General features: G+C 39.0%; 1 protein-coding gene and 2 non-coding genes across 3 annotated transcripts in view; 1 reads left to right on the top strand and 2 right to left on the bottom strand.

The window, feature by feature from the left end:
• LOC117992983 (venom acid phosphatase Acph-1-like) overlaps positions 1 to 25,918 on the bottom strand; it is a 520,874-nt gene that overhangs the window by 138,393 nt on the left and 356,563 nt on the right. The window lies entirely within an intron of this gene.
• On the bottom strand, positions 17,932 to 18,005 carry TRNAM-CAU (transfer RNA methionine (anticodon CAU)). The gene has a single exon. It is a non-coding gene; the product is annotated as a tRNA-Met (tRNA).
• On the top strand, positions 19,161 to 19,233 carry TRNAI-GAU (transfer RNA isoleucine (anticodon GAU)). Its single transcript has one exon. It is a non-coding gene; the product is annotated as a tRNA-Ile (tRNA).

Genomic DNA, 25,918 nt, shown 5'->3' with positions numbered 1-25,918 from the left:
TTATAACTACCTACTTGTCATCATCATCATCATCATCATCAACCCATCGTCAGCTCACTACAGAACACGGGTCTCCTCTTAGTCTACCATGCTGGCCAAGTGCGGATTGGCAAACTCACACACCTTTGAGAACATTATGGAGAACTCTCAGGTATGCAGGTTTCCTCACGATGTTTTCCTTCACCGTTAAAGTAAGTGATATTAAATTACTTAAAATAACCATAACTACGAATAGTTGGAAGTGCGTGCCCGGGGTCGAACCCCCGACCTCCAATAAGGAAGCGGACGTCCAACGAGGTTATCACAGCTTTTAGGTTATCACTTTAACCACTTAAACTGTGCTATAATTGTACTTTCAGTTTTATCGTATAGTTTACTACCTTATGGTCGCATTTTCGTCCGCGTGAACTACTCAAAGTTCAAACCCCTATTTCACCCCCATAAGGGTTGAATGTTCAAAAATCCTTTCTTAGCGACGTGTACGTCATAATAGCTATCTGCATGCCAAATTTCAGCACGATCCGTCAAGTAGTTTCGTTAGTTAATCAGTCAGTCACCTTTTCCTTTCATATATTTAGATTTTTAAAACGGCTGTAACACAGATAGTGGACCGAGACGGAACTATAAGAATTCCTCATTTTGCTACGGAACCCTAAAAAACGATCAATGGAGGATTTTCGTAAATAAATAAATAAATAAAAGTTTATTCAGCTCACAAACTAAAAATAGACAAAAAAAAAGCAAAACATACAAACCAAATGTTACAAATTAAAAAATTAAAACTAGGTAAGCTTAAAACTACGAGCTCGACAGTACTAAAAAGAAAAATGATGTCCTGTTTGAGCTGAAAGGGCTCCTGCCTCAGCATGATGCTGCAGTATTTGACTACTGCAGCGCTGATTTTCAGGCAGAGCCCTAGTGTCACGACCCGACAACGAAAGTGTACGTAAGAGAACGGTATTATATTTTTGAAATATAAAAGTAGGATGGAGCAGGATTACCGAAAATTGTGTCCGTATTTCTGTTGCCGGCAAGCGACACATTTCAGTTGAATAGTCCTTTTCAAAAAATTTAATACCAGTACGCTTAGTACGACGTTTTACGTCTCACCAAACGTTGCTAGAATTCGAGAGTCGAAACACAATACCGTCAAAGTAAAATGGACCTAAACAGCCTTGGATTGAAGACAAAAATTCAATGCCACTGATTTTAATTTCGCAACATTTCCGCTTGAAGCGCTGGCTGTAGATGTGTAGACAAACTTGAGCTTTAAAACAAGGCAGTTAAGATCCAGTTTACTATAACGCGGAAGGTTTTCGACACTCGAATACTATCAACGTTGGTGAAACATAAAATCTCGTACTAAAGCGCACAGTTGGTATTAAAAGTATCAAACGTTTAAATGCATGAATACGCTTTTCCGGATGGAATTTTTTTTATGTGCATGAAATGAGGTGCAGTGGAATTGAAAATCCAAATAAAGAAAAAACCAGACAATTTCATGTCGGATTGGCCCACTGAGGATTCCGTAACTTAAGAAGAAATCAGTACCCTTATTATAAATCCCAACCAACTCCCATCGGCGGTGTTCCCACTAGATTATAACATGGGGTTATTCAAGGGGCGGACCAACAAATTCCTAAAAGGCCGGCAACGCATAGGCGGCTCCTCTGGTGCTGCAAATGTTCATGGGCGGCGGTAATCACTTAACATCAGGTGACCCGCCTGCTCGTTTGCTCGCTATATCTATTTAAAAAAAATGCGAAAGTGTGTTTGTTTGTTGGTTTGTTGGTTTGTCCTTCAATCACGTCGCAACGGTGCAACGGATTGACGTGATTTTTTGCATGGATATAGATAAAGACCTGGAGAGTGACATAGGCTACTTTTTATCCCGGAAAATCAAAGAGTTCCCACGGGATTTTCAAAAACCTAATTCCACGCGGACGAAGTCGCGGACATCAGCTAGTGTTTAAATAATTATTTTGTTAAATTAAGCGCGAAACTTAATTTGTTTGTAAACGTTTATTGCTGACTAGCTTATGCTTACGACTTCGTCCGCATGAACTACACTTCAAAGGCCTATTATACCTCCTTAGGGGTTGAATTATCAAAAATCCTCAAAGGGGGTAAAACCTTTGAAATTTGTGTGGTCCACGCGGATGAAATCGCAGGAATAAGCTAGTTTAATAAATAAACAGTTCATCAAAGATAAAATATATCGCGAGCAAATTGATCTGCGTTCATTTCAAGTGAAATATTATCGTCTTGGCAAAAGATAAAAATTATAATATTACATTTTTTATCAATAAAAGAACAATAAAAGTGATCAAAGGCTTTGCCCGGATGAAATATGCAAATGCGGATATCCGCCGGGGATTCGAGAGGACGACTTGACATCTACGGATAAGACCTTTTATCTAGCTCTTAGAGAAATATCTTTTAACATCTTATAAAATTTATAGTCTTTTTGTTTTTCTTCTTCTTTTTCCTTTTCTTTGTTTGGTGTATGACTTCGATCAACATGAACGGGTCACGAAGCTAAAGTGGCAATGAACAGGGCACGTAGTTGGAAAAGCCGATAGACATTGGAGCCCCAAGGTGCTAAAGTGCAGCATTGGAAGACCTCCCACTAGGCGAACCGACAACAGCATGCCAATAATATGAACGACGCTTTTTTTGAATAAAATGTAGTCTCTGTATATAGATTACTCTGTGACACTTTTCTGTTAAAAAAAAAGCAGCGGCTTTGGTAACAGTGCTCTATGCCACATTGACCTACAGTAACAAAGTAGTATCTGTAAATAGATTACTCTGTAAAATTGTGACACACAGACAGCGCGACACGTCTGTCGCAGCCGGCCCGTGATTAATGTACCGCCACCTTGTCCGACACTGTTGCACTTTAACACGTCATTAATTACCGCACTCATTACCATCCGACTCAACTGTAGATCGCACTATCACTCCATGACGACGTATGATCCATTTTAGAGAAAACTAGCATATTTCACATATTTCCAACCCCTATTTTGCCCCCTAAGAGGTTGTATTTTCAAAAATCCTTTCTTAGTGGATGTCTACGTCATAATGCCTATCTGCATGCCAAATTTCAGCCCAATCCGTTCAGTAGTTTGAGCTGTGCGTTGATAGATTAGTCAGTCAGTCAGTAAGTCAGTCACCTTTTCTTTTTATATATTTAGACTATGCCCTGCCACACTTCGACATACGCTTCAACGCACTGGCTACTCTATATGGCACATTAATTCATTGACCAAAACAGCCTCTGTTGTGATGACTCTGTAACACATAGACAACGCGACGCGTCTGTAGCAGCCGGCCCGTGATGAATGTACCGCCGCAGCGTCCGACATTGTTGCACTTTAGCGGGTCATTAATTACCACACTCATTACCATCCGCACAGCTGTCGGTCGCACTATCATTCCATGACGTATGTATAGTTTTGGAGAGGAAAGTACAGAGAGTTGTCATATTACTAGAGTCATTAGGTAACAATGTATGGAACGGCTATTCCAAACAAAATGGTGTTCTATGGAGCTGTCAAAATGTTTGTAACGGATGCCAAGTCGTAAGTACATCGTCGAGTCAGTCGAGATGGCAATCGGGGTGGGGACGTCCCGCACACCCGCACAGCTCCCGCAGTAACCCGGTGTAGGCAAGGTTCGCGAATCGCGATCTGTTAAATTTTCAAAACTCCTTTCTATGCGTATGTCTACGTCATACTAGCATGCCTTTCAGCCCGATCCGTCCAGCAGTTTAGCTTGTGCGTTGATAGATCAGTCAGTCAGTCATCTTATCCTTTTTTCTTTTTACGGCAAAGCTAGCAAGGGTTATATATTATGTATATTTAGATTCAGTGGATTTGTTTCTCCTATCCTATTAAACTCAATGGGAAAATTGTTTTTATTTGTAAAATTCTGAGGAGTTATATTCATGGACAGTGGCCAAACAACTGCAATGAATATGTTCTCTGTATTTTATTACTGAATGAAAACTTTATAGCTTACTGTATTTTATTTATTTTATGAAGCATTGGGTATGTGGCCAATGATATTTATTATCAATACCCATATTATAATTAATACGAAATTGTTGGTTTATTGGAATATCCTTAAATAGCGTCGCAACGGAGCAGCAAATTGACGTGATTTTTTGCATTAAAGAACTGGAGAATTACATAGATTACTTTTTATCCCGAAAAATCAAAGGGTTCCCGCGGAATTTTTAAAAACCGCGTGGATGCCCACGCGGATGAAGTCGCAGGCATCGAAGATACAGTAGACGGCAGGCAGTATTATACCTTTAGAAAGAGAGTTCGGCTTCGTAGAGAGTTGTTCCGTCACACACTCGCTCGTTTCATCGGTCTCCACGACAGAGACCACAGAGATAATGTTCTACAAATCGCGTACAGTACATACTGCTATGCTATAACTGTGAGACAGTTATATATTTTGCAAACGATTCTGAAAGTACATAAATCCACAAAATTTGAACCTTTAATTGTACGAAGGAGAAGGAAATTTAATGTCATTAATATAGCTGCAGCAAAAACGTCTTTTTCTCGCAATCAGTACACCAGTAAATCTGCACATCTCTACAATAAAATCAACAAAATTCTCAATTTCCACATTATATAAGTAAACAGTTTGATATTAAAAAAAACATTGTACAAGAAAAAACGTACGACGAAACAGAATTACTTGTAGGAATATAAATAGGTAGGTTAAATTTGAAATTTGTTATTTGTTATTAAAAATATACACATGTACACACTCACACACACATACACACACTCACACACAATACACACTGATACACATATGTACACACACACACTCATACACGAACACGTATTTTTAAGTTTCATATTCATATCATATCACTAAATTTAGTTTTGTATAAGTGTTTATTTGTTAATGATGGAGGAGGGAGAGCGGGGATCCTGAGATACAGGTTTTGCACACTTACTTCAGGGTCCCGGGCACAATTTTAAAAAGACCCTTTAAAACAAATAAATCATTTCATTTCATTGCTATGTATGTTGAAGATATAAGTAGGTACCTTCCTCGTAAAGTTAGAACTTTTATAAAATTCATCTAAATTCTGAACACACTTCGATTCCAGAGATTTAATTGAACCACGCAGCCGGTCAAGGGAACAGTTCAAATTAAACTTGCGATCGTACCTTGAGTTACTGCAATTCCTGAACAACTTTTAATATATAGGGCACGTTCTACTTAGTACCCTATTATTCGAACCCTCATCCAATTGGTAGTGAGCTGGAAAAAAACTCCAAAATGGCGGATTCAAAATGGTAGCTATACAAATTTTATAGGTGTCTATCTCAGAAAGTATAATTTGACAATGGGGCCGATTCTCTTGTACACAATCTCTAAACTAAACTAAATTAACTGGTCTAAATCGATTGCTATCCCTGTCATTATGTTGCTTGCGGAAAAGGATAGCACTAGATTTAGACCAGTTAAATTAGTTTAGTTTAGATATTGTGTACAAGAGAATCGGCCCCAATGTCCGCATTTTGAAAAACCAAGGCTCCATGCATGCGCGCCCACGCGCCCTACTAGTTTAATATATAGGGTACATTCTACTTGGTACCCTAGAATGGAAACATTTTTTTTATTATTTTTTTATTATTCAGATACAAGTTAGCCCTTGACTGCAATCTCACCTGATGGTAAGTGATGATGCAGTCTAAGATGATAGCGGACTAACCTGGAAGGGGTATGGCAGTTTTTATTAAACCCATACCCCTTTGGTTTCTACACGGCATCGTACCGGAACGCTAAATCGCTTGGCGGCACGGCTTTGCCGGTAGGGTGGTAACTAGCCACGGCCGAAGCCTCCCACCAGACCAGACCAGAAATTTAGAAATTATAAAATTCCAAACCCCTGCCAGGAATCGAACCCGGGACCTCCCACTAATAAGACCACAGCGCTCACCACTGCGCCAGGGAGGTCGTCAGTAGATAAATAGATGTAAGTAGTAAGTTGTACCTACTTTAGGTTTCCTTAGTTAGCCTAAAAGATAAAAAAAATTAGCGCTTTAAACCTTCTGGAGTTATGGCTATAAATAAAATTTAGGATTCGTTTGAGTATTAGTGGTAAATTAAAACTACCTGACTATTCATAAGCACTTTTAAAAAGTTTACATGAATAAAAAAAACATTCTATTCTATTCTATTCTATTCTATTAGGTACATCACGTCATATTATTACTACATCTTCCTACTGACCGGACGAATATTCCCTTTTTAACCGACTTCAAAAAAGGAGGAGGTTCTCAATTCGCCGGAATCTTTTTTTATTTTATTTTTGTAATACTTACTCACTTACAACAATATTCGGCCAAGTGCGAGTCGGAATCGCACATGAAGGGTATTCCGTACCATCCTACAAAAATAACACTTTATACATTTGGTTTAAATTTTCATGGCGGCCATTTTGAAATTCTTATTATTTGTTGTTATAGCGGCAATAGACATACCCATAATCATTCCTGTGAAAATTTCAATTCTCTGCCTATTATTTACAGTTCACGAGATGCAGCCCGCTGACAGACAGATCGACGGACGGACGGTCAGCGGAGGCTTGATAATATTATATGATCCTGTGGGCACCCTTCGGGTACGGACCCCTAAAAATGCGCAATATACAGTACGCGCGGCGAGAGTTTGGCTTTGACCGTTATTGCGCAGAAATCAGAAATTGGGTATCAACGGGCAATTAGTGGGGTGCGGGGCGGGTGTGTAGGCGCACGCGGTGCTCTGATTGGCGCTCCACTGCTCCAGTCGTTCCCTGCCTCTGTTTGTACAATCACGTTCACAAGTGAATTGCTATTTTCGTTAATTGTTTATTATATAAGAATCTGAATAGCACTGCTGCTAAGACTTTTTTTTAATGTTAACTTTTGTATTTAATAATTATTTTAAGTTTTCTTTTGTTTGTATGTACCAATTTTACATGTATCTTGGAATAAATAATTTTATTAAAAAACAATTATTTAGAATTTTCATCGCTGTCTCTGTAAACTTTAAAAGGAAATAAACATTTTATATAAGTAAAATAACTATCAATAGTTTTAATAAATGAAGAAGTTTATCTATTTCGTATTATTTTCTAGCATTATTACCACTGTACATGAATTTTGACCCACTCAAATATCCAACCTGGTACATAAAAAAGGAAAAGTATTGTGTGCGTGACAGTACCCATGCGCAGTAATCCCCTCCACCCGAAGGTCAAAGCCAAACTCTCGCCGCGCGATCTGTACGAGTAATGCTCGGCGTGACACATACCGATGTAAAACTCGAATCATGAGTTTGATGCTTCTACTTAATCAGTTCGGACCTTTATTAAAGGTCCAAGTCCTAAAAAAATATAAGTATTTACCCTGACCTAGCCCGGGATCGAACCCGAAATCCCTCGTTTATCAAAACAAAAGCCTTACAAACTCATTATGATAATGAAAGGGAATAAAGCGCACTGTTATCGCGGCATTAGGCGGCCAGTTCATAACAATATTAATAATTAGGCTCATCGCACACCACCGCGTTTAAATCCGCAAATACCTCAAGAGCCGCAAAAGAGTGACGAAATCCCTGGCGCAGTGGTAAGCACTGTGGTCTTATTACTGGGAGGTCCTGGGTTCGATTCTTGGCAGGGGTTTGGAATTTTACAATTTCTAAATTTCTTGTCTGGTCTGGTGGTGGTCGGCCGTGGCTAGTTAGCACCCCACCGGTAAAGCCGTGCCGCCAAGCGATTTAGCGTTCTGGTACGATATCGTGTAGAAACCGAAGGGCCATGGTTTTAGTAAAAACTGCTATATTCCTTCCAGGTTAGCCCGCTTCCATCTTAGACTGCATCATTCACCAGTAACCACCAGAGGATATTGCAGTCAAAGGCTAACTTGTATCTGAATAAATAAATAAAAAGAGTCGACGAGCAGCGGACGATGCGCTTGGACATGGGTATAATGTGAAGCAGGTAAGTTAATATTTTTGATAACCAAAACGTCTGTGGCCTGTGCGATATAGCAGATCGAATGAAGAAAATAATATGTACGTATACGAAACGAACGGTACACAAAAAATGTAACCCATTCAATGAATGATAAATAATGTGATGTTGCCAATAGTTGAACTTAGCTGTGGTGAGTGTTGAATTGCCTTATTATGTGGGAGGTTGATGCATTATTGTGAAGAATTAGGCTATTTGGCTGTACCTTTTTGTTTTTGGCTGTACCTTTTTATTTTGTAATATCTGCACTGTTTACCCATATTCGCAATAAAGAAATTTGAATTTGAATTTGAATTTGAATTTCTAAATAGACTACTTGACTCATATCTAATTTCGTCCAATAAATGATTATTTATTATAGTAGTTTGCATAAGACAACGAAATATATCAATAACAATTATTAAAAACTCAGGATCGATATATAAATCCAATTTAAAAAAATACAGTTTTTATTTTTATTTGAAACTCAGAAAACGCTGTCAGCCATGATGTGACGTCATTAAATATGTAAACAAACAAATGTCATCCCTATTGACTAACGTAGTATCCATATATATAAAATTTCAAGTCCTGACTAACTTATATATCAACGCACAGCCTAAACATCTAAACAGCTGGTCCTAGATACATGAAATTTGGTGGGTGTGTTCTTTGTAGGTAAAGAGAAGGTATCCACTAGGAAAGGATTTTTTGAAATTCCACCCCTGAGTGAGTTAAATGGGGGTTTGAAATTTATGAAGTCCACGCGGGCGAAGTCACGAGCATAAGCTAGTTTTTATATATTTCTAAAAACTCATAGTAAACGTAAAAAATTATCGTTTTCTCTTTATAAATTGAATAAGTTATTAAGTAAGACTTACAACAAAGTGATCTTTGCAAAAATAAATTTGGGTTGCAGTCGTTAGTGATATAGGATCCCTTTAAGCAAGTCTTCGCGTGTTACGTATATTTATTTCACTGGGCACTCTAATCCACAACTTTCCTGTGGTCTTTATCGATGCGTTTTTACATTCTCGGATGATACAATAACGATAATTACTATATTTTTCATGTAAACTAGTATAGAAGTCATGTTTATTAAACTTTGGGAGGTTATGCTGTTGTTTACAAATGCATGACGTCAGAGCACAGATAATCTATTGGCCAAACGTGGCCGACAGTGTTTTCACCTGTCTAAGAAAAATATTTTTTTAAATTAAAGTTTTACGGTTTTTAGGGCGCAAAAAATATAGTGTTAATTTTTTTGATCTAATAGGACAAATATTAACCATTTAAGACCTACTTAAAAAAAGTGTCAACTAGCCTATTACGCTGACAGGTGCTGAGTAGCTACGTGCTGGATGACCTGCGCCGACGATCAGCGTGAGAAGAATACCAGCCTCACTCATTTCTGGCGCTTTGGCGGTTCGCTATGCTATGCTATGCAATGCCCATGCTACGTTGATGTTACTCCCATTTTCAGTATTAAAAAAGCTTGCGGCTTTCGCGTCTCTTCCCATTCTTGGGGTTGTGTGCGATCACCTTTATACCTCTTTGCAATCAAGGGCTTTCTGTAAACTCTATGAGCTGTTTAAAGCCGCCGCACCGATAAGCTTTGCGACGGGCCCTGAGGTTATACTTAGATAAGGAATCCTTCACACTTGCGACACTGCGACGCGAAAGTCGCACCGTCGCTTACAAAACGTGATTTTGTGTCATATGTATGTAGTGCGCATATCTTAATCACTAGACGGTCTTAATTGCTATTGCGCTGGAACCATGTCTCATTAACATCGAAATGACATAATTTTGACGTCAGCCGAAATAAAAATATACCATCAGCTCGAAACTTCAGCCTAGTGCTGACATTCCTAAACTGGCACTAAAATGGCGGCCACGCGCATTAGCGATTTGCGGGACTTATAACTGACGATGTAATCTAAAAATATGGATGCGAGCTAACCTGGAAGGGGTATAGCAATTTTTATTAAACCCATACCCCTTTGGTTTCTACACGGCGGAAGCCTCCCACCAGTTAAAACCAGAAATTTGGAAATTATTACATTCCAAACCCCTGCAGGGAATCGAGCCTGGGACCTCCCACTAATAAGACCACAGCGCTTACCACTGCGCCAGAGAGGTCGTCGACTAGTTACTTATTCTTAATTTTTAGTTGTTTGTATGCACACTACCTTAATTCAGTTAAGAAAATCCCTTTTAGTTTAGTGATTCATAACTTTTTAGTATTCACCATCATTGATGGTGGTAATAAGGTTTATTTGTTCACTTATCATGGCTTCCCCTTCAGGACGGACTGTAGGTAATTAGGTAGGTCGATTTAGAGGCCCTCGCCCACGGCGACTTTTTGTAGCGATACAGAAGCGATGCTGTCGCGCGTCCGCATCGATACAGTCGCGAAGCGGTCGCCAGCTGTGTGCCGTCGCCCACGGATTCAGTCGCGATGCAAACGCGATACTGTCGCGCTTCTGTCTCGATGCAAACGAGAAAAAATGTTGCACTGATGCTCGGTTCTCCATTCACGCGCCACCCTCCCTCCGTTCTTCCCCCGATGTCGTCCGACACGGTCGCGCGTTTGCATCGATACAGTCGCGATGCAGTAGCGCGTTGCAAATGCGACTAACACGCGTTAGTAGCGATGCTATCGCGCGTTTACTAAACGCACGCCAGCATCGCTACAAAAAGTTGCCGTGGGCGAGGGCTCTAGAGGCTGCGGTGCGGCGGTTAAAAATCTTAAATATATAAAAGGAAAAGGTGACTGACTCCGCGCGAACTACACAAATTTCGAACCCCCTATTTCATTATCCCAATAGGAGTTGAATTTTCAAAAATACTTTCCTAGCCGATGTCTAGGTACGTCATAATAGCTATCTGCAATCTGCATGCCAAACAGCTCGATCCGTCCAATAGTTGAAGCTGTACGTTGTCTAGATCAGTCGGTCAGTCAGTCAGTCAGTCACCGTTTCTTTTTATATATTTAAGACTAGCTCGTGACTTCGTCCGCGTGGACTACACAAATTTCAAACCTCTATTTCACCCCCTTAGCAGTTGAATTTTTTAAAATCCTTTCTTAGCGGATGCCTACGTCATAATAGCTATCTGCATGCCAAATTTCAGCCCGATCCGTCCAGTAATTTGAGCTGTGCATTGATAGATCAGTCAGTCAGTCAGTCAGACAGTCACCTTTTCCTTTTATATATATAGATATACCTACCTAAATATGGCATATTATGTCATTGGTATATCTACTTCTTTTTTGCGCAGTCCTGTAATACATCCCTAGGAATAGGGAATCGCATTATTATTCAAGGGCGAATAGATTTATGACGTATTACTTTCCTACGGACGATCTCATATAAGCCGGAGATTTACGTGTCGGACATTTGCGAAATAGAAACGTGGCGACAATATTGCGAGAGGAATAAAATATATGCTTTAAAAGGCCAGAACTAAGCAAAAAATGTGAGAAGGATAGATTTATTCACTGTAAAGTAATGACATAAAGAAATTACAGTAAGGCTGAAATCTATAGAGCACCCTCTGACTTTGCTTAGACTTAATACAAAGTTAAAAAGAGACCAATGTAATGATATTATATCTCTCACATAAATCTGTCTCGTTTCAACTCAATCTTAAGTCTGAGCAGAGTCAAAGTGAGCTCTATAAATCTCAGCGACTGAAGCCTCACGATGCGTTTTTGGTGCGTTGCGGCACCGTACCGCTGTGGATTTGAGTATTGGGTGCCAGATACCACACGGGCACTGCGTTGCCGCTTCAGGAAAAAGTGTGGTGTTGAAACGCACCACTCTCCCCCGCTCCCAAGTCCGCTGCGCGTGCGGTGCGACGACGCACGACACAACGCATCGTGTGGAATGGTACAGCGATTTCTATGTAGGAGGCCGCAGCGGCACCGCTCAGGCGCACCACCAGCGCAACGCATTGTGTGGCTGCATCCTAAAGCGATGTTAGTTGCCACGCATTTGCTACGAGATCAAAACCATTCAACTGTGAATCGAACTCGCACACGAAGGGTTCCGTACCATCGTAAGTACAATAAATAACACGTTTTAATTTTTGGGGTTCCGTACCTTAAAAGAAAAAAAGGAACCCTTACAGGATCACTTCGTTGTCTGTCTGTCAACAAACCTATAGAGTACTTCTAGAACCATGAAATTTGGCAGGTAGGTAGGAGGTCTTAGGTATATTAATATCACCTATCACCATTTTAAACAATACCCGCACGTCACCCGCGTACGGGGCGTCCCCACCCCAATTGCCATCTCGTCCTGTCGCGTACTATAGGTCCAAAGGTTATTGTTGGGCGTTGATAAGTCAGTCAGTGAGGAAGGTCATTTATTTTTGTATAGTTAGTTAGACAAGTATTTTATATGTATAAATCAGTAGGCCATATTATGAATGCGAAAATGTGTACAAACAACAATTGTTGGTTTGTTGGGTTGTTGGTTTGTCCCTCAATCACGTCGCAACGGAGCAACGTATCGATGTGATTTTTGCATGGGTATAGTTAAAGACCTGGAAAGTGACGTAGGCTACTTTTTATTCCGGGAAATCAATGAGTTCCCACGGGATTTTTAAAAACCTACATCCATGCGTGCCAATTCGCGGGCATCAGCTCATCATAACTGAATCATGAAACTGATCATAAAACTGAATTTCGAATTTAAACTTGTAAAACGGCAAAATTACAGTTTTCCCGAAAACCTACTGTAAAGAAGTCGTTCTGTAATCCCTCGGCGGATATCTGGGCCCAGCATTATTTGCATATCTCTGACTCCCTCGGGCCCTTTGATGTCTTTTATTGTTCCATGACTGTTCTAAATTCGAAAAGTCCGCGTATTCCTTGTCTACATTATAAAGGAAAAATTTGAGAGTATGTGACAGGTCGAGATGGCAAGCGGGGTACGAGGCGGGGCGATGCCCCGCACGTCACCCGCGCTAACCCGCACCGAGTTAGCAAGGAGGCTGTGTGGGTGTACGGGGCGTCCCCACCCCGATTGCCATGTCGACCTGTCGCGTACTAGGTCAAAGGTAAAATAGTTGGGCGTTGATAAGTCAGTCAGCGAGTCAGGACATTTTATTTTTTGTATATTTAAACAAGTCTTTTATGTATAAAAAGAACAAAAAATGAATTTCGAGTTTAAACTCGTAAAACCGTAAAATTACAGTTTTCCCGAATAAAGATTCCTTCTGTAAAGAAGTCGTTCTGTAATCCCTCGCCGGATATCTGGGCCCAGCATTATTTGCATATCTCTGAGTCCCTCGGGCCCTTTGATGTCTTTTATTGTTCCACGACTTTTGATAAAAATGTTTCATGATATTTTATTGTTAAGTGATATTACTTTTTAGATAGATAAAAAACAAAACATGATATAAACAAGATAAAAACAAGGAAACTAAAAACTTAAAACAATTTTTGCACAAAATATCATCTGATCTTAAAACAGACACAGGCACTCACGTACACATTCATATTCATATTCATATTCATATTCATATTCATATTCATATTCATATTCATATTCATATTCATATTCATATTCATATTCATATTCATATTCATATTCATATTCATATTCATATTCATAGTCATATTCATATTCATATTCATATTCATATTCATATTCATATTCATATTCATATTCATATTCATATTCATATTCAGTCATATTCATATTCATATTCATATTCATATTCATATTCATATTGAATTGTGCTTAAAGGCCGCCTTATTGATTTACCCTCTAACAAATAAACATGGAATAGCGGTGGATTAGTTATACTCTGTTTTGTCTTTTTCCTTCAAATGTCAAATTACTGATGACAGAGAAAGACAAAACAGAGTATAACTATTCCACCGCTATTCCAGGTTTATTTGTTAGAGGGTTAGAGTTTACATGATGCTCGCGACTTCATCCGCGTGGGCTTAGGTTTTCAGGGTTCCGTATTTTATCCGACCCTGATTCACTGGCTGGGTCGCGGGCGGATGTCGCTGGCTGGGTCGCGGTTGATTGCTTCGGTGTTCCCGTGACCCAGTCGCCAGGCTGGGTTTTAGTGGGTACGTCGGTCGCGTCTCGGCCGGCGAGTCCCACGTACCTTCCTTCCAGTTGGCTAGTTGGAAAGGGTACGGAACCTAAAAGCGGTAGGTATTTACAACGGAACAAAACTAATATATCTGCTTTTCGGACAGAGATGAGCAAGCTTTTGCTTAAATTTCAAGTCAGTCGTGGACCGTAGTCGTCCAGGTGACCCATTTCCGGAGAAACGTTTAAGCGTAAATAAAATAGCCATTTGCATTGCTCGACGAATTGAACCACGGAATTAGAGTGGCCTAGATACCGCAAGCCCTCCGTCCAGACTCCAGTGTGCCCGAAATTTCACCGGAAATGCCCAAGTCCACAAAGCTGGGGGTCGACAAGGTACGTCCATCAATAAATTGTAAGCAATAGGGTTCGATCCCCGGCACGCACCTGTAACTTTTCGGAGTTATGTGCATTTTTGAGCAATTAAACATCGTGAGGAAACCTGAATGCCTGGTTCTCCATAATGTTCTCAAAGGTATGTGAAATGTAAAAAACCGCACACACATACTGAGAGAAGACCCGCGGGGTGATTACGTTGCAGTAGCGACAGCAACGCGACAGCAGTAGCAATGCGACAGTTCATACATAGTCCGATAGAGGGTGAACTAGAGCTCGATTGCTGTCTCTCTTCTTCTTCTTCTTCTTATTTAGCTTTGTGGCTATTGCCGTCTCTCTGTAGCTGCTGTTACGTGTGACGTTTGACAGCAATGATCGCGAGATTTACGCCTGTCGTGAGATTCGTAATCACCCCGCCGTACTCTGTAGTGAGCCGGCAATGAGTTGGCCATGATGATGATGACTAAACGACGCGCGTGACGTCATCATAGATAGGAAAACATAGGCACGTCTAATTTCCATCTATTTAATGAATATGCGGCATCTAGCTATCCCAAGGCAATGGAACGTTTCCCGGGGACGCTACACCAATTGTCGCTGTTAATGAAAAGGATTCCGAATTATTTCCGGGATTCCAATGTCATTATTTTTTGAAAAGAGTTTGATAGCCCAGTAGTTAAGACTTTGGTCTTCTATTCGGGGGGCCTGGGGCTTGATCCCGAGCACTCACCCGCGACTTTAAGGTGGGTCTATGCTAGACGAACCGAGCACGAGCGAAGCACAAGTGGAGCCGTTCTCGGCTTCGTCGTTCGTGGCGTCAAGTGTGGACGTACAACGAACCTACAACGATCACTGTCCTCGAGCGCGAAGCAAATCCCTATGTGTTCGTCAAAAAACCGACAACAGGCGGAACGCAGTCGAGAACGACCGAAATGCTCGCAGCGCGCTCGTTCGAGGCTTGTAAGTCGGTCCACACTAGACGAATTGTGTTCGGCTCGTGCTCGGTTCGCCTAGCGTAGACCCACCTTTACGGAGACTGATAAGAGTCGAGCGTTTTAAACTATTAAATATGGCTATTTTTGAAATAAACCTTCAGATATAAATCTAGTACTGTTCTTTTCCATAGGGAGCATTTTATAAAAGGAAAAGGTGACTGACTAACTGAGTGACTGACTGATCTATCAACGCACAGCTAAAACTACTTACTGGACGGATTTAAGATGGACGGACTGAAGAAAGAATTTTTGAAAATTCTACCCCTGAGGGGATGAAATAGTTAAAATAATTATGAAATCATCCCTAAGGGGGTGAGTGTCATAATTGTTGTGGTAACTTAATGAGGTTCCTGTTTGGTGGGCTAGTTGATTTTGTAGTAGCTAGGTTAGATGGTCGGTCTGCGAGTCACTAGAAGAGGTGATGTGGAGGCGACCTAGGTAGGATTAGTTAGGATTGTCTGGTCTCATTGGAGACGTTGGTTGGTGGACTCATAATTAGTGAGAGTTGCTATAGTTATAAGTTGAGGGTAGTTTGTGTTGTCCCTCGTAATACGAGAATATTGTAAGTGCGCCCACGAAGGCTCGGTTAAACTAAAACGTTGTTATCCTGACTTATTCCGATTAATCATCAATCATCATCATGTTATGAAGGTCTGCAGCTTTGCCTTCACATACATATATAGACTGCTAAAATCTAACCCTTCCTTTTGGCTTTGCTGTAGTCGGTTATAAAAGTATGGAGCGCGCTTGGAAGACACTTCTCTAAACGGGAATTAGACGGACGGATTCGCAGAGACAATTCGGTAAACGGCCGCCATTTTATTTTACCGTCTTGCACGTAATTGAATTTACGCGGCAAGTCTGTTGGAAATTCTTGTCTATTCTTGCTTAATAATGCTAGGCTCTGTGAGGTTTTTATATTTATTTAAATACTAGCTTATGCTCGCGACTTCGTCCGCGTGGACTACACAAATTTCAAACCCCTATATCACCCCCTTAGAGGTTGAATTTTTAAAAATCCTTTCTTAGCGGATGCCTAAGTTATAATAGCTATCTGCATGCCAAATTTTAGCCCGGTCCGTCCAGTAGTTTGAACTGTGCATTGATCGTTCAGTCAGTCAGTCAGTCAATCACCTTTTCCTTTTATATATTTAGATAGATGACACAGGTTTGTAAATTTGGAATTTTGTTTCGATACTAGCTGATGCCCGCGACTTTCTCCGCGTGGACTTAGATTTTTCTAAATCCCGTGGGAACTCTTTGATTTACCGGGATAAAAAGTAGCCTATGTGTTATGTCAGGGTATACGCTATCACCAGTCCAAATTTCAGCTGCGTCCAGTAGTTTTTAGTTAGTAACAAACACACACACACACACACAGACACACACTCAAAAAAAAAAAACAATCTTTTGCCTGTATTAGTTTCACTAAATATACATATACAGTGAGGCAAGCCGCAGGATAGTCATGAGCGGCACTTCTAGTGTTTCAGGCCAAGATCTTCTCTAGGTCACTGACTCGGCAAACTAAGTCGATACTATACTCGGATCTCTTAAGGGTGTCTTACAAACGCATCGAATTCTGACTGTCTCGAAAATTTACTAGCTCACCAATGATTCGATTGTTTTGTAACAAGTAATAAATCAATACATATTTAAACTGATATTATAAAGCGGTAAAAGTCAGATTTTGAGTTTTCATGTAGGGAAACAATCTTTGAAACTAATGTTCCAATTCTGAACTTTTTTTTAGTGTTCGAAAGCTATATTATCCCTGAGTGCTATAGGTTTTAAATCATCGTGAAAAATGCGCAGTTTCTGCAGGTCACGTGGACAAAGTTGCGGGCAAAAGCTACTAACTGATTGACTGATCTACCTTACACAGCTCAAACTTCTGGATCGATCGAGCTTAAATTTGGCATGCAGAGAGATTGTATAACGCAGACATCCGTTGACAAAGAATTTTAGAAAATTCAACCCCAAAGGGGGTAAAATAGAGGTTTGAAATTAGTGTATTTCACGCTTTAAATTATATTGAAAAATGCGTGCTTTTTGTTGGTCTCGCGGACAAAGTCACGGGCAAAAACTAGTTAAAGGATAAACTGAAATAAATCAACGTATTAACCCATAGGATTTAGAATGTTGAGATTTACATACAGGTTTTCGCTATAATGTTTACCTATAACAAGAAAGGATATTTAGATATCCTACCCAAACGAAGCGGGGGCGAATCAAATATAGTAAAACAATAACTTCTACTTAAAATTCTTCTGCTTGAGTCATTCTGGTTTTAATGCTCAAGCGCCGGGATAACCAACCCTTAGGTATAAAATTATGTGCGGCACAACTTACAAAATAAACGTTTTTGTTTCTTTCTTTAATTTTTTTTTTTCAATAAAATATTTAAAAATGTGGGTATTCAAAAATGATGATTTCATGAGTTATCCGCTCGGACAGGGAATTGAACCCTGAACCTTTGGATCATGAGTCCAACGCTCTAACCATTTGAGCTATCCGAGCTATGTGTAACCTTGCCAATACTGCCATTAGATGCATCGATTTTGTAAGAAAATCAGCTAAGTACGAAAGTACGCCCCCCCCCCCCCCCCCCCCGGTTCTGTTGGATTAGATTGGATTGGTTAAGAAAGTACCACTTATTCGTGTTTACATTTAATTTTTGGAATTAAAAAATAATATCAAAAGTAACGAAAACTTGCGTATGCACCATGCTAATTTATATTAAAAAAAAAAACGGCCAATTGCGAGCCAGGCTCGCGCAATGAGGGTTCCGTACTACAGTTGTATTTTTTCGACATTTTGCACGATAATTCAAAAACTATGATGCATAAAAATAAATAAAATCTGTTTTAGAATGTACAGATGAAGACCTTTCATATGATACCCCACTTGATATAGTCACCACTTCGAAAGTTGAAAATACTAATTATTAGTTCATGATCGCAATTTATTTTTTTTTGTGTGATCTAACCCTAAATTCACAGTTTCCGATTATTCACCAAATGTCAGCTATAAGATATACCTACCTGCCAAATTTCATGATTCTAGGTCAACGGGAAGTACACTGTAGGTTTTTTGACAGACAGACAGACAGACAACAAAGTGAGTCCTATAAGGGTTCCGTTTTTCCTTTTGGGGTACGGAACCCTAAAAACAATCAAGATATACCTAGTTCTTCTTTTATTTTAAAATCATCTACCTAATCATGTAAATACAAAAAACACGCTTTTGATTCCCTGGTGCTCATGCTTTGTTTTTATTACCTTACATAGGGAATTTATTGGATACAATAATGGCATTGATAAAACTCGTTCCTAGCCTTTTGTCCAGGATTTGATCCCCATGGAACTAGTCTGTATTGAATCGAAGACACAAAATATGTTTTTAGGGTTAAGTTTGAAAGGAAAAAAAAAGAACGCTTAAAAGATCACTTCATTGCCTGTCTGTCTATCTATCGTATCTGTCATATCGTATCTATCTATCGTATGTTTTCCCCCTTGATCTAGAATTATGAAATTTGGCAGGTAGCTATGCCTAACAGTATAAGTAAAGGCAAAAATTCGAAAACCATGAATTTGTGGTTGCTCTTGACTTGAAGGTAGGTACTTATATTGAAAGTTTTGCATTAGATTGCAATAATAAGCGATACATAACACAGCCCGGATAGCTCAAACGGCAGAGTGTTCGACTGATAATCCGAAGGTCCAGGGTTCAACTCCCTGTTCGGGCGAAGAATTTATTTCTCGCACGTTTTTGATGGCGAAATAAAAGTTAATTTTTACTAATTTTTTTGTATTATTTCTTAGCTAAAAGTAAAGAAATCGTAGAAGTTCGGAGTAACGCGAAAGCGTCATGTTTTGTTCGACTTTTGATATTCTAATGTTTGGGTGTGTGGAAGTCTTTACTAGAGATCTAAATTCAGTATGAATGAATAAATGAATTAAATATGCTTTATTGTACACAAAAAGCTAAATGCAAATATTCAAAATATAAACTTAAGAACTTACCAGTAGAGTCTACCAGTTGATGACGACGTGGAAATATAGATCGGTAGGTACTAGGTATGTCAGCAAAAGATCGCACGGGATTTTATCGTAGCGTGTGTAGTTACCTTAAATATCGCAGAGATATATACCTACGATCTAAACCCGTAATTCTTATCCCTGGAAAGCTACCATTTGGCTTGAAATGAAATGAAAAGAGAACATACTGTATTGTAGACCATTATACGTAACATTAAAGAAAATAACTGTAGACTAAAATTGTACAAAAGGCGGCCTTATCGCTAAGATGCGACGTCTTCCAGGCAACCTAGAAAATAAAATAAAATAAGATTTTATGGTTAAAGGTACACTGAAACAAACAAAGAATAAAATATTCATTTAACTATTTCATCATCATAATCGCTGCCCACTACTGAGAACGCGTCGGAGACCCATATTTAGTAGTAGGCCAGCGATTCACCATCATCATCGTCGTCAACCTATACACGTCCACTGTTGGACATAGGTCTCTTGTAGGGAGTTCTATACGCCACGGTCTTGACAGTCCAGCAGTTCTCTGCAACTCATTTAAAGTCGCCTGTATACCTAGTGGGGGGTCCGCCAACGCTGCGCTTTCCAGTGCGATGTCACCGTTTTAGCACCTTTAGACTCCAATGGCTATCGGGTTTCCGAAATACATTGTTGGGGTCTTAATTTAAAAAAAAATCTTTTTTATTCAAATAAACATTTACAAGTACTTTCGAATAGTCGGATGCATACCACTGGTTCGGAATACCTTTTCTACCGAGAAAAACCAGCAAGAAACTCGGCGGTTGCTCTTTTCAAATATTTGATATAGGTACAAGATTATGCCATGTATAAAATAGTATTTGCAGTCTTGTGCGTTGCTGGAACGAGCTGCAGGTCAAATCCACGCTCTTTTATCATTTAGATAATCTTCAATTGTGTAATATGCTTTTTTCAGGAGCATATTTTTAATAGATTTTTTAAACTTGTGCAAGGGTGAGTCCAAAATAGTTTGCGGGATTTTATTATAAAAGGTAATACCAATACGCACAAATGACTTTTGGACTTTCCTGAGGCGGAAGGCGGACTTAAAATGTATACTAAAGTAGGTACCAGCTGTTCTTGAATGTACCATTTTTTTGTATATGTATAACTAGCTTATGCTCGCGACTTCGTCCGCGTGGACTACACAAATTTCAAACCCCTATTTCACCCCCTTAGGAATTGAATTTTCAAAAACCCTTTCTTAGCGGATGCCTACGTCATAATGACTATCTGCATGCCAAATTTCAGCCCGATCCGTCCAGTAGTTTGAGCTGTGCGTTGATAGATCAGTCAGTCAGTCAGTCAGTCAGTCACCTTTTCCTTTTATATATTTAGATATTATGTACCTACCTACAACAGATTTGTAGAGCACAGTCTCTGTCGTAGAGACCGATAAAACGTCATATAGGTATAAGTGACAGAGACAACGCTCTACAAAGCGGAAATGTCATTCTAAAGGCCGATGTACTGTACCTACATTATAGTGATATTGTATGGGCACAACTTTTAAAAATGAACGTTTTTTTTTCTTTCTTTCTTTCTTTCTAACTTTTTACCAACATAGAATTAAGTAGTGCAAGAACTCATTCGATTGAACAATAAAGGAAATGAGAAATGTCCAATTACTGGTATTCGGTCCTCCATTTTTCTTTTGGAAATGAATTTCACCCCAAAATATGATGAAAAGTTGACGCTGTTCCAAGATAAAATATTTTCGTTTGGAATTACTTTTCTTTTCTTTTGATTTTGATAATTGAAATTTATTTTCTTTCATATTTTGGGTGTCAGAATACTTATCTAAATATCTTTGGTGATGGAGATATTAAAAAGTTTACGTCTGAAATTAATTTAAAACTATTTTACTAATCCCTATTTTTATAAATACTTGGAAAACGTTTTTTAACTAGAAGATGCCCGTGAGTTGTTCTGCGTTAAATGGATTGACTTATATATTACTTCGTAAGGACAGGGCCATTGAACAAGCAAAATGGCACCGACTCATTGGTCCTAAAATGTTTATTTAGCACCAATGCAACCTCAGTGACGTCTGGATTTCAAACGGGTCGTTCATTCCAAACCGTGAAAAATTTTGTTCGCTTAACCATTTAAAAATTCCGTGAGTTTAATTATTTACTTAGATATTTATCTCATACAAACAATATCGGGATCGTCACTATCAACATACGGACAAACAGACGCACTTTCGTATTTAGAACACTAGTAAGTATGGATGATATGGATTTGAATCCGAAGATTTATTTAAAATCAGTTCTGAAATCAGTAAAATGTATTTAATAAAGAGAAACACAGTTCTATGTTGCAGTCAAAGTTAATAAGATAAAATATTCTATCAACTAAATAAATCACGGCACGGGTCTCCACTCAGAGTGAGAAGGATTTTGGCCGTAGTCTATCACGCTGGTCAAGTGCGAATTGGCAGACTTCACCTTTGAGAACATTATGGAAAACTCTCAGACATGTTTTCTCACGATGTTTTCATGTCACGTTTAAAGCAAGTGACATAACTCAGAAAAGTTAGAGGTGCGTGCCCGGGACTGAACCCCGATCTCAGATTAGGAGGTGGACGTCCTAACCACTAAGCTATCACATGCTTACGGAAATGATAAATCACTACAAAACAAAATATAGTAAATAGGTACTTAATGCATGAAAATCCATTGTTTAATAAACAATGAACCAAAAGTTTAATTTGCTATAATCCGCTGAAACAGGTCGAATCTGTATGGTGTAACATGCAGCATGCGACATGCACCGCTCGCCCTCCCACTGCTAAACATGCAGGAAAAGCCAGCCACCAGGCAAGCAATACGCACCACCACCACCACGCAAATCCCAAAGCACACTCTACGCACGTTTCGCCCCGACACCGGAGCATTCTCTAGGTCTCTCCTGAGGAGGATACAGATTCGACCTGTTTCAGCAGATTATAGCAAATTAAGCTTTTGGTTCATGGTATATCATGGATTATGAACATTGTTAAATAATATAAACAAACGTTTATAGAATTAAACAAACAATTTCGGGTTGGAAAAATTATATTATATTATGCTTCTAATTTGCACTAGAAAACACGCTATCCAACGCTTTCCCGCAACAAAACAAAACGTATAATGGCTCTAATTATGCTGATTTACAAGGATATTTAAATCTATACTAATTTTATAAAGAGATACTATGGGTCTCATAAAAAAGCTCAGAGTCACTCAGCGGGCGATGGAGAGAGCTATGCTTGGAGTTTCTTTACGTGATCAAATCAGAAATGAGGAGATCCGTAGGAGAACTAGAGTAACCGACATAGCTCAACGGGTTGCGAAGCTGAAGTGGCAATGGGCCGCTCACATAGTTCTTACAAGCGATAGACGTTGGGGTCCCAAGATGCTGGAATGGCAACCTCGCACCGGAAGACGCAGTGTTGGAAGACTCCCACTAGGTGGACGGACGACATCAGACGAGTCGCAGGGAGCCGCTGAATTCAGGCGGCGCAAGACCTCGGCGTGGCGTATTTTCAAAAATCCTTTCGTAGCAAATGTCTATGTCATAATAGCTATCTGCATGCCAAATTTCAGCTCGATACGTCCAGTAGTTTGAATTGTGCGTTGATAGATCAGTCAGTCAGTCAGTCACCTTTTCGTTTTATATATTCAGACTAGCTTATGCTCGCGACTTCGTCCTATTTTCCCCTCTTAGGGATAGAATTTTCAAAAATCCTTTCTTAGTCTACTTCATAATTATTAGCTATCTGAATGTCAAATTTCAGCCAGATCCGTCCAGTAGTTTGAGCTGTGCGTTGATAGATCAGTCAGTCATTCAGTCACCTTTTCGTTTTATATATTTAGATTATGAACCTTTTCTTAATAGCTGCTCTATCGTTTATGTAAATATCCCTAGCTCATTTCAAATAAATTAATACAACCATAAAACGTTTCGCTACATAATTATTCTAACACCAAAACCGTTGATTACATTCGATGTGCGGTTTTGGAATACAGTGATTTTGGCTACTACCATTTCTATATATCCAACCCGTGATTTTACCGTTTCAATTATCTCTTCTCTAATTAATAGTAATTATATTTTCCAATTAATATTTAGTCTAAATACATAAGAGGAACAACGAAAATTACAGGCACTCGTATATAATAAAATAAAATAAATAAAAAAGCCTTTATTGTCTAATAGGTACGTTAATTCCAATTATATCTCCTATCACAATAATTTATTTATTTTTACATTATTTTGATCCTAAATTCATCGTATTCGCAACAATATGAATTCATAAAAATATATCAGTTCATTCATCGTCATAATAAAATTAGTTTTTTTTTAATGCCAAAATTTATGTTTATATGTTATATTTAAGTCCCTTATAATAATATATTCACTCACGCATTAGTCGCCTCAATGGCGTAGGCCTCCCCCAAATCTCTCCAAAGCTCCCTATCTCGAGCTTTCCTCATCCAGTCCGGTCCTACATTTTGGGCAAAAATATCCCGCCATCTCTTTCTTTGTCGTCCTCTTTTCCTTTTTCTGTTTCTTGGAACTCGTATAATATAATTACATGTAATTCTACGGCGCTAATTACTGGAGTAATACTAATAAAAATGGCTGTAAACTTGTTCAGTTTTAGGTAAGGGTACTCTGGCTATTTGGAAACATCCAACTAAATGGAAATCTACATTTATAACAGGAAAAGGTGACTGACTGACTGCCTGACTGATCTATCAACGCACAGCTCGAACTACTGGACGGATCGGGCTGAAATTTGGCACGCAGACAGGTATTATGACGTAGGCATGCGCTAAGAAAGGATTTTCAAAGTTTTACTTTGTTATACTTATATAATTACTAGCTTATGCTAGCGACTTCATCCGCGTGGACTACGCAAATTTCAAACCCCCCTATTTCACCCTCTTAGGGGTTGAATTTTCAAAAATCCTTTCTTAGCGGGTGCTTACGTTATAATAGCTATCTGCATGCCGAATTTCAACCCGATCCGTCCAGTAGTTTGAGCTGTGCGTTGATAGATCAGTCAGTTAGTCACCTTTTCCTTTTCCTTTTGGCTATCCTTAACACAGATCTAAAAATCTAGCTAGGATAGCCAGTTCTTGATCTTGTAACATTCTTAATATTGTATATGCTTATTCCAACAAGCACGCAAATTGTTCAAGATCAAATCCATGTATGTGTGTAACTAGATGATTGAAAAATAAACGTTTTATTTACTTATTTATTTATATTTTTAGATATTCCCTTATCTTTTTGTCGATAACTGATAAATTATACTTTTTTTGGAGTTAGCTGCTTTAGAATAAGGACAGCAGGACGAATCTGTGTGATATCTCCGGGGATTTCACGAAATGTCAGATCACATCACATTACCTATAACGCTATACTGAAAGTGGTAATTATTCAATTAGACGCGACAGCCAATTTAAGCATCTGCCGTGAAGATTTATTTTGCTTAAAATTAAATTTATTACAATTTCGGCTCTCAGCTTAAATATGGAATCCTTATTAATTCTTACCTCGTGTTTACGACTAAACGACTTCGAACGCGTGGATTTACGTTTTTCAAAATCCCGCGGAACTCTTTGATTTTCCGGGATAAAAAGTAGCCTATGTGTTAATTCAGGATATAATCTATCTCCAATCCAAATTTCAGCCAAATCCGTCTAGTAGTTTTTGGGTGATTCAGTAACAAACACCCAAACATCCACACTTTCACATTTATAATATTATATTAGGATTAGGATTATATAAAAGGAAAAGGTGACTGACTGACTCACTGATTAACTGACTGATCTATCAACGCACAGCTAAAACTACAGGACGGATCGGACTGAAATTTGGCATGCAGATACCAATTATTACGTAGGCATCTGCTAAGACAGGATTTGTGAAAATTCAACCCCTAAGGGGTGTGAAATTTGTGTAGACCACGTGGACGAAGTCGCGAGCATAAGCTAGTATAAATATAAGCAAATCTAAAAAGCAAGCTTCAGTAAGCAAATAACTGAAAATAAACGCTGTTATTTCTTCACAGTTCTGATTAAACTAGTTAGCGTCTAGCCAGTCTTGATTAGGGGCTCGGATTATCTTTAAATAGCGCTTGCGATAAATTACTTTGTAGACGCTTAAATGAAATGAAATGAAATAAATGAAATAATTTTTATTTGCTAAATATGGGTAGTTTACAAAGGTCTTAATATATTACTTATAATCTAAATAGTCCCCGCATATTTACTGATACTTCAGCATGCAAATATTAATAATAATATATCTACACCTAAAGGTAATTTGTACAATGACAAACGATGTAGGGTATATTATTCAAACTTA

Source organism: Maniola hyperantus, chromosome 22 (assembly GCF_902806685.2).
Source record: "Maniola hyperantus chromosome 22, iAphHyp1.2, whole genome shotgun sequence".
Lineage (NCBI taxonomy): Eukaryota > Metazoa > Arthropoda > Insecta > Lepidoptera > Nymphalidae > Maniola > Maniola hyperantus.
This window is presented reverse-complemented; position numbering and strand designations above follow the sequence as displayed.